At 46.0% G+C, this 12,585-nt stretch overlaps 1 protein-coding gene across 11 annotated transcripts in view; it reads left to right on the forward strand.

Moving 5' to 3' along the window:
- The window catches only part of vps8 (VPS8 subunit of CORVET complex), a 957,961-nt gene that overhangs the window by 452,201 nt on the left and 493,175 nt on the right, over window positions 1–12,585 (forward strand). The gene's annotated exons all lie outside the window — the stretch shown is intronic.

Here is a 12,585-nt window from a genome sequence, read left to right on the forward strand (position 1 = left end):
AACGAAGTATGGTGAATTAGAGTCAAATTATACAAAGAAAGAGAGAGGGGAAAGAAAGATTGGATGAAGAGAGGGAAACAAGAGACAGAAAGGAAAAGTAAGAAAATAATTTAAAAATTTAAAATTTAAAAAACCTCGAACAATTTACTACCTGCAGGAGTGAGACCCCACAGTTTCCATTGTTCTTTTTCTGGCCCTCCGAGGTTGAGTAGCATGTCGGGACCATTAATCACCTCAATAAACACAGTCCTTACAGCGTGAAATAGCAGCCCTCGTTTTCTGCGGCGTGTTTAATTTGTATTTACTACACAAATCCAGCAATTTCTTGACACTCATGGGGAGGTTGATGGTGAGATCCCGTTTTTGCGAGGCTGACAGCAGAACGGCACAACTCGTCCAGCAGTTTGACGATTCACAACTCGCAGCATATCTCTTCCTTGCCAGAAATTGGTGTTTTTTTAACGCACTAATAACGCGGTGCGCTGTGCACTAGTCATTTATTTCCCAGCAGATTCTGGGCCATTGGCTCTTTGTGATACTCATGTGGAACACAGTTTATTTTTTAAAGCAGATTAAAAGCTATCAAAAGCAGTATACTCTACAGTTATTTTGCTACAAGAGTGGTTAGGAAGAATTGCCTGCTCTATGCTGCTTCAAGAGATGAGAGTCACGAAACTGGGCTTGCTCAGCAAACTTAATGTCCAGAAAAAGATGGAAACAAAGAAAGGCACTGATTTTCCAGCACAACATGTCCATGAGTACTGTACTTGGGAAGTGAAGACACTGAAATATTGTTTGTCTTTAGTTTAGAAAGCATTTTTCCATTCTACAATTAAACCGAGCTCATAAAAATAGGATATGATTGTTGATTAATTTTCTCTAATTACAGTTTCCAACTCTGGAATCGTGTAATAATTGTTATGGTTAGTTATTTACTTTCCTAAAAATGCAAAGTGGGGTGGGGGGACAAGCCGACGCCCAACTACTGTCTGAGCTAGAGACTTGAGTGCTGCAAATTATTGGGCACCAGGTGGTGGGCGCCGTGGCCACCGACGATGTTGACCCTTTGGGGATAACAACGGTATGTTCATCCCTACTCCTTCTCACATCCCACTTCCCTTGCACCCCACAAGCCTTTCCCACTTTCCAGCTAATCATGCTGCATGCATGCATTTCTCCCTTCCTGCGCCCTCCCCTGGAGGGCGAGTTCTGCTGTACAGGATTCAGATGAGGACCTCGATGGAGAACCCTTTAGAAGAAGGGTGATGGGCATGCACACGGAGATAGTTGCAATGGCAAGGGTGCCAGAGAGCTTGTCGGCCATGGTAAGGAGCGTGGAGGAGTCTGCCTCCAACATTGCACAGAACTCTGTGCACACCATGGAGCCCATTATTTCCAGTCTGCAAAGCTTGGTAGACTCCCAGAGAGACTGTGGTGACCCAGACCTGATGACCGTGTGATGGGTGATCTAGCAGCTTCCATTGCAGCACCGGCGGAAGCAACGTACGTCTTAGCGCTGTAATGCAACCTATGCTTGGTGGCATTCAATCTCAGACTGCTCTCATGCAGTCTCCGCTTGATGCAATGCAAGCTCTGACTGCTGCCATCATGGCTGGGTCTACCACCATCGACCAGGGCTTTCATGGTGTCGCAGCAGGCCAGCAATCTGTGCTGCAACAGATTGCTAGGGATGCAGAGGTGCTGCCTCGGGGGAGTGGCAGTGGGTCAGTGGAGCAGGAAGCTGCTGTCCTCTCAGGATGACAGCATTCCTGCTCCCAGCACTGCCACTTCCCCATTGCCCTTATCGCTGCCTTGTCACCCAGTACTGGAGGGCTCCTCCCGAGCGGTCAAGGCAGCGGAACCGTTGCTTGAGCACCCCGATGGTCTGCTCGATGATGTTCCTGGTGGCAGCATAGCTCTCATTATATGAGTGCTGAGCAGGAGCATTGGGGTTGTGGAGGGGAGTCATGAGCCAGGTGAAGAGCAGATAACCCTTGTCTCTGACCAGCCAGCCGCGAGCTTGACGTAGTGCCTGGAAGAGTGCTGGCAAACCGGTCTGGCACAGGATGAAGGCATCGTGGCTGTTGCCAGGATAGCGGCCATTCGCATTGGGGATTCGCTGTCTGTGGTCGCACACCAACTGCACGTTAAGTGAGTGGTAGCCTTTGCGGTTACAGAAGATCTCAGAAATGCACATTCGTCCTGTTTCTCTCTGGTGATGGGGAAGGAAATGTAGTCCCTTCTCCTACTGTAGAGAGCCTCTGTGACCTCCTGGATGCAGCGATAGATGGCGAACTGCAAGATGTTAGCTATATCTCTTGTTCCAGACTGGAAGGATCCGCTGGCGAAGAAATGGAGGGCGACGGTGACCTTGACTGCCACTGAGAAAGTTGTGGGTGTCCTGATCAGAGGCTCGAGGTCTGGTTGCAGGAGGTGGCAGAGTTCTGTGACCACCTCCTTGGTGAAGCGGCGCCTTCTAATACGCTGCTCCTCGCTTAATTGGAGGTAGGAGAAGTGCTCTAGCAATACCCTCTGAGGGTAAGGCCTCCTATTGAGAACCCTCATGGCCCTTTTCCTCCCCCTGGCCACATGTTCCAGTCTTTCTCGCTGCCTCCGCTCCCTCTGTTGTAGATTCTGGAGGATGAGGTCGACTGCCAGTACAGCCCCCATTAATATATAATGTAACTAAGTGTAGTACTTTGATATATTGTGAGAATAAATGTAACTAATTTTTAGTAGCTACAACACTCCTGATACTAAACAACCTTTAAATGACTGTGCAACTGTTTAATTCAATGTCAAACTGACAAGGAAGCAGTGAAACAGCACTAACATGACAGCTGCAATTCATTACTCATGATCCCTTTAAGTAGCGCCCCTGGAGCCGGCATCCGCCTGCTTGATGCCTGCTCTCCCTATTGCTGTCGGGGTGAGGCGCTAAGGCAACGGCCGACAATGAATTTTGCTGATAGGGCGCCCAGTGAGCATCGCACGCTCACTTATGTCACAATCTGCCTCGCGCTGAGGTCTCCGGCTATAACTCGTAGCGGCAGCGCTACGGGGGTGGGGGGGAGACGGATTTGACGTGTGTCTCTGGATTCACCTCACCCCTTCGCAACTGCATCAGCGCCCCGTTAGTGCCCCCGCCAGGCACTAACTGGAGGCACTAAGCAACTGAATTTTTCTCCCATTCTGTTTACATCTTGAAGTCTGAGTGAAATTTTGCCTTTAGCAATGTGAACGATATTCAGTGATGTGTACAAGAAGAAAGAACGGGATAAACTGGGTAAGCATAACTAGTTAGTCTAACATCAGTTGTAGGCAAGCCCCTAGAATCCATAATTTGAGATCAGATTATTGAGCATTTAGAGATTCATGGGTTAATCAAGGATGATCAGAATGGATTTGTTAAAAGCAAATTGTGTTTGGCTAATTAAAGATTTTTTTTGAAGAAATAATTGTGCACATAAAGACAATGCAGGAGATGGATTTTCAGAAGGCATTCCATTACGTGTCTCAAGAGGCTTGATAGAAAAATTCAGGAATTCTGGCAGGATGGATAGAAAGTTGGTTGACAAGGTATTTAGATTAACGGATGTTGCTCCTATTGGAGAAGGGTTTGAAGTGGTGTACCCCAGGGGGTCAGTGCTAGGTCCACATTTATTCTCAGTACATATAGATGATTTGGACATTGGGACCAAGATAACAAAATTTGACATGAATCCAGCATTAATCACCTGCAGCTGTAGTCAATTGAAGCCTGAACCAGGTCTGTGTGTCCTGCTGCATTTACTTTAAATTAGGCTAAATTCAGTCAATTACAGCAGAGCAGGACACAGGTCTTGTGTATCAAGGGCACATCAAAGCAGTCAATTGAAGCCAATTGAAAAGTAAGACCAAGAGTATTAAATCAGTCAGTTGAAGAATGGCTCAATCCCTGGCCGTCCCACTCCTCTTTGTGATGCGGCAGGATGCCCTGTTCCAGTCACAAATTACGCTGCTTGATTGCGCTGAATCATGGGAGATTTTATGTTCGTTCTTATGCTAATGAGTTTGCGCGGAAACGAGCATAATTTCACCTTGCAGTGTACAGTGCATTCTGGGTGCATTTTGCCACTAGTGGCCCTAGTGGATACTCCATGCCCTAATCTCTTCCTTCCTGGCTTGGCATTCATTTTATTTTAGACATTTGTGAAGCATCTTGGGCCCATTTTCACATTAACGGTATGATATAACTGTGAGCTGTTGCTAATTGCATAACGGTAGAGGGTTTGGGAAACAGCAAGACTTCAGGAGGACATAGACGGATTAGCAGAATGAATACGTAGGTGGCAGGTGAAATTTAGTCCAGGTAAGTGCAAGAGGATGCGCCAATACATTTTTGAACCAAAAACAAAAGGAATGGAGTATGCATTCAATGGAAACATAGAAAAAACATAGAAAAATAGGAGCAGGAGTAGGCCATTCAGCCCTTCGAGCCTGCTCCGCCATTCAATAGGATCATGGCTGATCCTCTATCACAATACCATATTCCCCCTTGATGCCTTTTGTGTCTAGAAATCTATCTATCTCCTTCTTAAATATATTCAGTGACTTGACCTCCACAGCCTTCTGTGGTAGAGAATTCCACAGGTTCACCACCCTCTGAGTGAAGAAATTTCTCCTCATCTCAGTCCTAAATGTCCTACCCCATATCATGAGACTGTGACCCCTCGTTCTAGACCCCCCAGCCGGGGGAAACATCCTCCCTGCATCCAGTCTGTCTAGCCCTGTCAGAATTTTATACATTTCAATGAGATCCCCTCTCATTCTTCTAAACTCTAGTGAATACAGGCCTAGTCGACCCAATCTCTCCTCATACGACCGTCCTACCATCCCAGGTAGCTTGTGTGAATGAATAGAGACACCTGGAGGTTCAAATACATAATTCCTTGAAAGTGCGAGGGTAGTTAATTAGAGCCATAAATGCCAGGGCATTTTGATTTTAGAAATAGGGGTATAGAGTTCAAGTAAAAAGAGGTAATAATTTGCATAAGACAATGGTTATGCTACAGTTAGAGCACTCTGTGCAGCTTTGTAAAAAGGGCCTTAAAAATATACAGTATAAATTCGGCAGGACAGTAACTAGTGATAATTGAAATACTGGGACAACTTCCATGGAACATCGAAGACGAAGGAGAGATTTAATAGTGGCATTTAAAATTATGAAGGGTATTTATGGGCGAATAAGGTAAGACTATTTACTCTGGTTGGGGTTACAATGATGATGAGGTCATCAATTTAAAATTGCTACCAAGGGATTGAGGAAAGCAGTTAGGAAAATGATATTTTGTAGTGTTTTAGCGTAATGAATGCTTTGCCACAGGGAGTAGTTGAGACAGAGACCATTGCATTTTTTTAAAGGAAAAATGTGAAGCTGCAGAAGATTCACGGCATGGATTAAGCAGTGGGATTTGTTTTGAATTGCTCTGGCAAAGAACCAGCAGAGACACAATTGCTAAATGGCATCTTCTGTGCTGTAAACTTGTACAGCTCAATGGAACATATTTATACTTTCTGTAGTGTATGTACCTTTAAGAGGAGAACCACTTTTACAGCTCCTGTATACTGTAGTACCGGCAGTGACCACACCTGTATATAAACCCTGAGTAGGGATCTGTACTGTTAGTTTTTAGAATACCCTCATCCAGTAAACACCTGTTGATTGTTCATCTGCAGTCTCTGTCTATTTATTGAAGAACACCATACCTCAAGATTCACGGATTTAACAGTGGCGACGAGGCAGATTTGAACCTACCTGCAACTCTGCATTTCCTCCCAGGGATTCGCTCCTGGAGAACAGTAGAAGAAAGTCGAGGCCAGAAGCACGGGCGTCGACCACGAGCAACCGCCCAGTCATCCAGCAGAGATTGAGCATCGCAGGTGAGGCTGTTGAGAGCTGGGCTTGGTTCTCCAGTCACGACGATCCAGCGCAACAGGCTGGCAACAGGGACCCTTCCCGGACAGCGGCGGCTGGAGCCGACCGACGGCACAGAAAAGGCCGAGCAGCGTTGACGGGGTAAGAGAGGGTAAAGCGCACAGGGCACAGCCGGGGGTTGAAGACCGAGCGGCGTCGACGAAAACAAAAAGAGAGAGAGGGTAAAACGCAGCTGGGGTTCAGGACCGAGTGGCGTCAACGAGAGAGGCGCGCAGGAAAACGCGCAGAGCGTAGCCAGTGCTCAAAGGCTGAGCAGCGTCCGCGGGGAAGAAAGGAAGCGCGGGAGACGCCATTTGAGCCGCAGCGGAGAAGAAGGGAGAGCGCGGGAGACGCCATTTTTGAAGCCGCAGCGGAGAAGGGCAAGCGCGGGAAGAAAGGGAAGCGCGGGAGACGCCATTGTGAGCCAGCGGAGAAGAAGGGAGAGCGCGGGAGAGGCCATTTTTAGCCAGTCTAACCACACCCAGGGATGCCGAAGAGTGGCAGTGTCACAGCGTTCGACAATGAAGTCGAAGATTGGGCGACATATGTAGAACGCATTGAAGTGTACTGTAAGGCGAATGAAGTGCCAGATGCCAGGAAAGCACTGGTATTGTTGAATTCCATGGGTGCAAAAACATATGGCTTACTGCGAAACCTAGTAACCCCAGAGAAGCCAGTGGATAAGGATTTTGAAAGCATAGTGGCAATCCTACAGGACCACTTAAACCCCACACCGCTGCTGATAGCAGAAAGATTTAAGTTTCACAAAAGGAACCAGCATAAAGACGAAAGTAATGCTGAGTATTTAACGGAACTGCGCAAGCTATCGAAACACTGCCAGTTTGGAACGGGACTAGCAGATACTTTAAGGGACAAGTTTGTGTGTGGGCTTCAAAGTGAAGGAACCCAGAAACGGCTTCTATCAGAAAAGGATCTTACGCTGGACAAGGCTTTCAGCATGGCAGTATCACACGAAGCAGCCGCACGGGGCGCTGCAGAGATACAACGGAGACCGCAAGAATATGGCACCAATGAAATGTCATATGGAGCAGTGAAGTGTTATCGCTGCGGCAGAACAACACACGACCAGAAGGATTGTTGGTTCAAGGACCAAGTGTGCAGACAGTGTGGAAAAGCAGGACACATAGCAAGAGTCTGCAGGTCGGGAAAGAAAACCAGCAGCATGAAATCGCCACAGGAAATGTACAAAAAGGTACATAAGGTGACGGAGAGTAGTTCAGACGAACAGAAAAGTGACACAGACTCCGGAAGCAAGGAGCTGGGTTGTCTGTAACTACATAATGTAATCAAAGTGGAGGATCACCAAACTATCTGGGTCACGCTCAAGATAGACGGAGTCCAAGTGAAAATGGAATTGGACACAGGATCAGCCCTAACAGTCATAAACCGAAGGGACTATAAGCGGCTATTCTCACATATACCCTTGAGAGATACAGAGATTGTCTTGAAGACGTACACGGGGCAAAAAGTCTACCCCAAAGGAAAAATAAGGGTGAACGTGATATACAACGGCAAGGAAACACCAAAAATGGACCTATATGTATTGCCAGATGGAGGACCACCACTACTAGGACGTGACTGGATCCGGAAGATACAGTTAGATTGGCATTCCATACAAGCACTGATGGTAGAGGCCAAAAAGGATGACGACGTCACACCTGGACAACTGTCAAAAATGCTAACTGACGCACAAGAAGTGTTCCAGGAGGGACTTGGAACACTAAAAGGCATAAATGTGACGATCAAAATAGAGGAAAATGCAAGCCCAAAGTTTTTTAAGGCCAGACCGGTGCCTTATGCAATCCGCCCAGCCGTCGAAGCAGAGCTGGAACGTTTGGAACGTTCAGGAGTACTGTCCAAAGTGGACTGGAGCGAGTGGGCTACACCTATCGTTCCTGTAATGAAGAGGTCGTTGAGTAATACGCCTGGGGAACCAAAGAAGGTTTGCATCTGTGGGGACTTGAAGGTGACAGTGAACCCAGTCCTTCACATGGTACAATATCCGCTTCCGCGGATTGAAGATATTTTCGCCTCGCTATCTGGAGGGAAATGCTTCACTAAGATTGATCTGGCCCAGGCGTACCTGCAAATGGAGGTAGAAGTAGCCTAGAAACAGTACCTCACGATCAACACTCATAAAGGTCTCTACCAATACAACCGGCTGGTGTTCGGGGTAGCATCAGCTCCGGCTATTTGGCAAAGGGCAATGGATCAAGTCCTGCAAGGGATTCCAGGGACCCAGTGTTATTTGGACGATATCCTGGTCACTGGCGAAAATGACAGTGATCACCTCGCCAACCTGGAGCAGGTGCTCACTAGATTGAAGGAATATGGGCTCCGAGCTAATCGCCACAAATGCGAGTTTTTCCAGAAGCAGATCTCGTATTGTGGCCACGTTATTGATGAAGAGGGGATACATAAGTCCCCTGAAAAGATTGAGGCAGTAGTCAAGGCTCCAGCACCGGAAAATGTGTCACAACTGAGGTGAACTACTACCATAAGTTCTTGCCAAATTTGTCTACAGTATTACACCCACTGAACACCCTACTGCAAACGGGGGTACCATGGAAGTGGAATGACGAATGTAAACGAGCTTTCCAGAAGTGCAAAGAGTTGATCACATCAAAAGAGGTGTTGGCTCATTTCAACCCAGCACTACCAATTCGGTTGGCGTGTGATGCATCACCCTATGGTATTGGAGCGGTGCTGTCGCACAAATTCCCGGACGGGTTGGAGAGGCCAGTAGCCTTTGCGTCTCGGTCACTAACCTCAGCCGAGCGCAACTACGCCCAGATTGACAGGGAGGCCCTCAGCCTAGTGTGGGGAGTGAAAAAGTTCAACCACTATCTGCACGGGCAGAAGTTCACCTTGCTGACTGACCACCAACCACTTGTCTCCATCTTTAATCCAAAGAAGGGCGTTCCGGTGATTACTGCGCAACGGCTGCAAAGATGGTCCCTTTTTCTAGGGGGCGAACAATTATGAAATAGAGTATAAGGGCACGATACAGCATGGAAACGCTGATGGGCTATCACGCCTGCCACTGCCTACTGCGGAGGAAGTACCAGCAGTGGACCCTGTCGAAATATTTTATTCCACTATAATTGAACGCTTGCCAGTAACTAACGCGGATATAGAGAAGGAGACCCAAAATGATCCGACACTGTCTCGGGTATATGATTTGACGGTGAAGGGATGGCCAACACATGGCGACTCACTGTTGCCAGCATTCTCATGCAGAAGAGAACAGCTGTCAGTATGCCAGGGGACATTGATGTGTGGATCCCGAGTGGTAATTCCACCCAAGTTAAGGGAGAGAGTGCTCAATGAGCTTCACGAAGGCCATCTGGGAGGGGTGAAAATGAAAAGCCTTGCTGGGGCTTATGTGTGGTGGCCGGGGATCGATCAACAAATCGAGGACCTAACAAAGAGCTGCTCAGGATGCCAGAAGGTCCAAAATGCAGCACCACAGGCCCCTCTACACCCATGGGAGTGGCCCTCCTCTCCATGGCAACGGGTGCATATTGATTTTGCTGGTCCATTCATGGACTCAATGTTCTTAATAGCAGTGGATGCTCACTCGAAATGGCCTGAGGTGATCAAAATGTCCTCCACCACTACGGAGAAAATGATTGCAGTCCTACGGACCATATTTGCCAGGAACGGCTTGCCAGAGCAGATTTGCTCTGATAACGGACCACAGTTTGTGTCCGAAGAGTTTCGGAAATTTATGAGAAGGAATGGGGTAAGGCATTACACATCTGCCCCGTATCATCGAGCCACAAATGGATTGGCTGAGAGGTTCGTACAAACCTTTAAAAAGGCAGTAAGGGCCATGTGCGATGACGACATTCCACTGCAGCATAAGGTGGACAATTTCCTGTTAGCCTACAGAAATGCGACACATGCAGTTACCAACCAGACCCCGGCCATGATGTTCTTTAACCGAAGGTTGAGATCTCGTCTGGATTTGCTCAGACCAAATGTACGAAGAAATGTTGAGAATAAGCAATTCCAGCACATCAATGAGAAGCCGACAAGGAGCTTCAATGTAGGACAACCAGTCTTGGCCCGCGACTACCGAACAGAGAAATGGCAACCAGGAACGATATGCACACGGCAGGGACCACTAATGTACACAGTGGATGTTGGGGAGAACATTGTGAGACGCCATGTCGACCAGATCCTAGCGTCACAGGAACGAGTCAACCCCATGTCTCGCGTACCTGGTGATGAATCCGACATACCGGTAGCATCTACCCCAGAAACAGTAGCATCGGAAGCTGATGAACTAACCGACGACAGGGGGCCAGAATCGCCTCCGCACCAAGAGCAAGACACTCAGGAAAGGCGCTATCCAGAAAGGATCAGGAAGCCGCCCCAAAGACTGAATTTATAAATAGACTATTTTCAGTTAATGTTGCATGTTAAAAGTGTTAATTGTAATTAGTTGATATTTAATTGTTAAATGAATGTTATGGTACTGTTAATCTAAAAGGGGAGGAATTGTAGTGTATGTACCTTTAAGGGGAGAACTACTTTGTCCAGCTCCTGTATACTGTAGTACCGGCAGTGACCACACCTGTATATAAACCCTGAGTAGGGATCTGTACTGTTAGTTTTTAGAATACCCTCATCTAGTAAACACCTGTTGATTGTTCATCTGCAGTCTCTGTCTATTTATTGAAGAACACCATACCTCAAGATTCATGGATTTAACACTTTCTACACCCAGTCTCCATATCAAACACTTATGTGGATGATCTAGCATAAATCTCCATTACTCTGCATCATTCAGCAATCCAGTCAGGTATGAAAGAGGTATATGCAGAGCAAAACTGCAGCTCCTTGCATAGCCAGAAGTATATTAACTATTGAGATTTTCTAGGTAAAAGATGACATGGGTTGAGTAAAGCTCCACAAACCGGGGCATAAATGCAGGATAAAAGTTAATCTACTCTGCCTAGTGAGCATTCCCATTTCAGTGAAAGCAGAGATTAGTTGCAGGGTTAACCTCCTCCACATTAATTCACCAAATACTTCTAGATCAGTTATAGTACAGGATAGATTTTCTTTTCATTCCATGTGGCAGTATGCTTTTATCAGCCCATGTATCCACTGCTCCTGTAATGTTACTCATATTGCACAGCCCTGCAGATTGCACGAGTGACTAACAAGTATATATGTTTCAAATTATTGTTGAACATTTTAAGAATCTACTGTGACATACTGCTGGTCTATATCGTGGTAGAAAATAAAGACTGATCCGCTTAGTTTGCCCTTTGGATAAGTATCTATAATAAATCGATTATAGGCTGCAAAATAGCAGCGCTGTATGGTGAGTGTGACTAGACAGAGAGATTTTATGAATCTCTCTGACATTGAAAGGTAGTTAATCACTGGCGCACGGCTTTCAGAATGCATACAAGAGGAAAGTCACGATAACCTCTTGTCACTTGACAGCATCTGATCTTATAAGCCTTTGAATTTTGCCCAATGATAACGTTAAAAAAAAGAAAATTAGTCCTTTAAACTCTAATCCTACAAAGCTTTTTGGTAATGATCAAAAGAAATAATAATCACGTTGCTTTCAAATCATGTTGGGCTGGAGCTTGTCGGGAAAAAGAAACTGGTTTGAAGCCAAATTTCCATCACATATCGCAATTTATTTTAAAAATTGCATGATGTCGTCAAACATTATGAAGAGATGAAATTACTAAACAGTTTTACAATTTATTTTTATTCTAAAGACACCAGAAATTCTTGATAAATGTAATGCTTCCAAAATATTGCCTGATATGTAACCAGTGCAGTCAGCTATATCCACAGTTCCACAGAAACGGTTTCTGGTCTTGCATAGCCATGAGTATGCCTCTGCTGCCCAGTGTCATAATGTTGAGTTACCCAAATGCTGTCGACTGTTCTACATTTAACAAGAATTTCTGGTGGCATCTGGTGGCTTGTTTAACGTTTTGAAAAACACAACGTTTAACAGAATGAGGCTGAATATCAGGCAGGGACTGCTCCCCTCATCCCCCATCAATTTGATTACAAGCATAGGTAACCACACTCCCAATCTAAATGGGAAGAGCCACAGCAATGTGAACGGGTGACTCTTGTAGGCAATCTTGATTTAAAAATAAATTGGTATTTAAAACCTACCAATTATTATTTTGTATCATGTATGTAGTGTCCGTGTGTTGATAAAGACACTGAAGACAGGAGTTGGTTCATAGGTATTTACTAAGCAAAGTCTGGGGGGGGTTCTAACGGATATACACAATATACAGGCTTATATAGCCCGAGTGGCAATTACCGGCATTACAGCACACCTGGGGCTCTTAAAGGCACATACACCACAATTCCTCCCCTTTTAGCTAACCAGTACATCATATTTTAAGTAATTATTAATTACATGTTATAAGCAAAATAATATACATTGCTGTAGTTAATTAATTATAAGTTAGTCTCTCAGGAGGCTTCTTGACTCGGTCCGGATAACGCCTCGGAGGTGTCGTAGTTTCTGGTGGTGTAGTAGGTTCTTCTGGCAAGGCTGATTCGGCTTGAATGCCAGTGTCGGGTTCATCGAGTTCCAGTATCACCGGATC

This window comes from Somniosus microcephalus, chromosome 4, assembly GCF_052327205.1.
Source record: "Somniosus microcephalus isolate GS21.2 chromosome 4, FLI_Smic_1.0, whole genome shotgun sequence".
Lineage (NCBI taxonomy): Eukaryota > Metazoa > Chordata > Chondrichthyes > Squaliformes > Somniosidae > Somniosus > Somniosus microcephalus.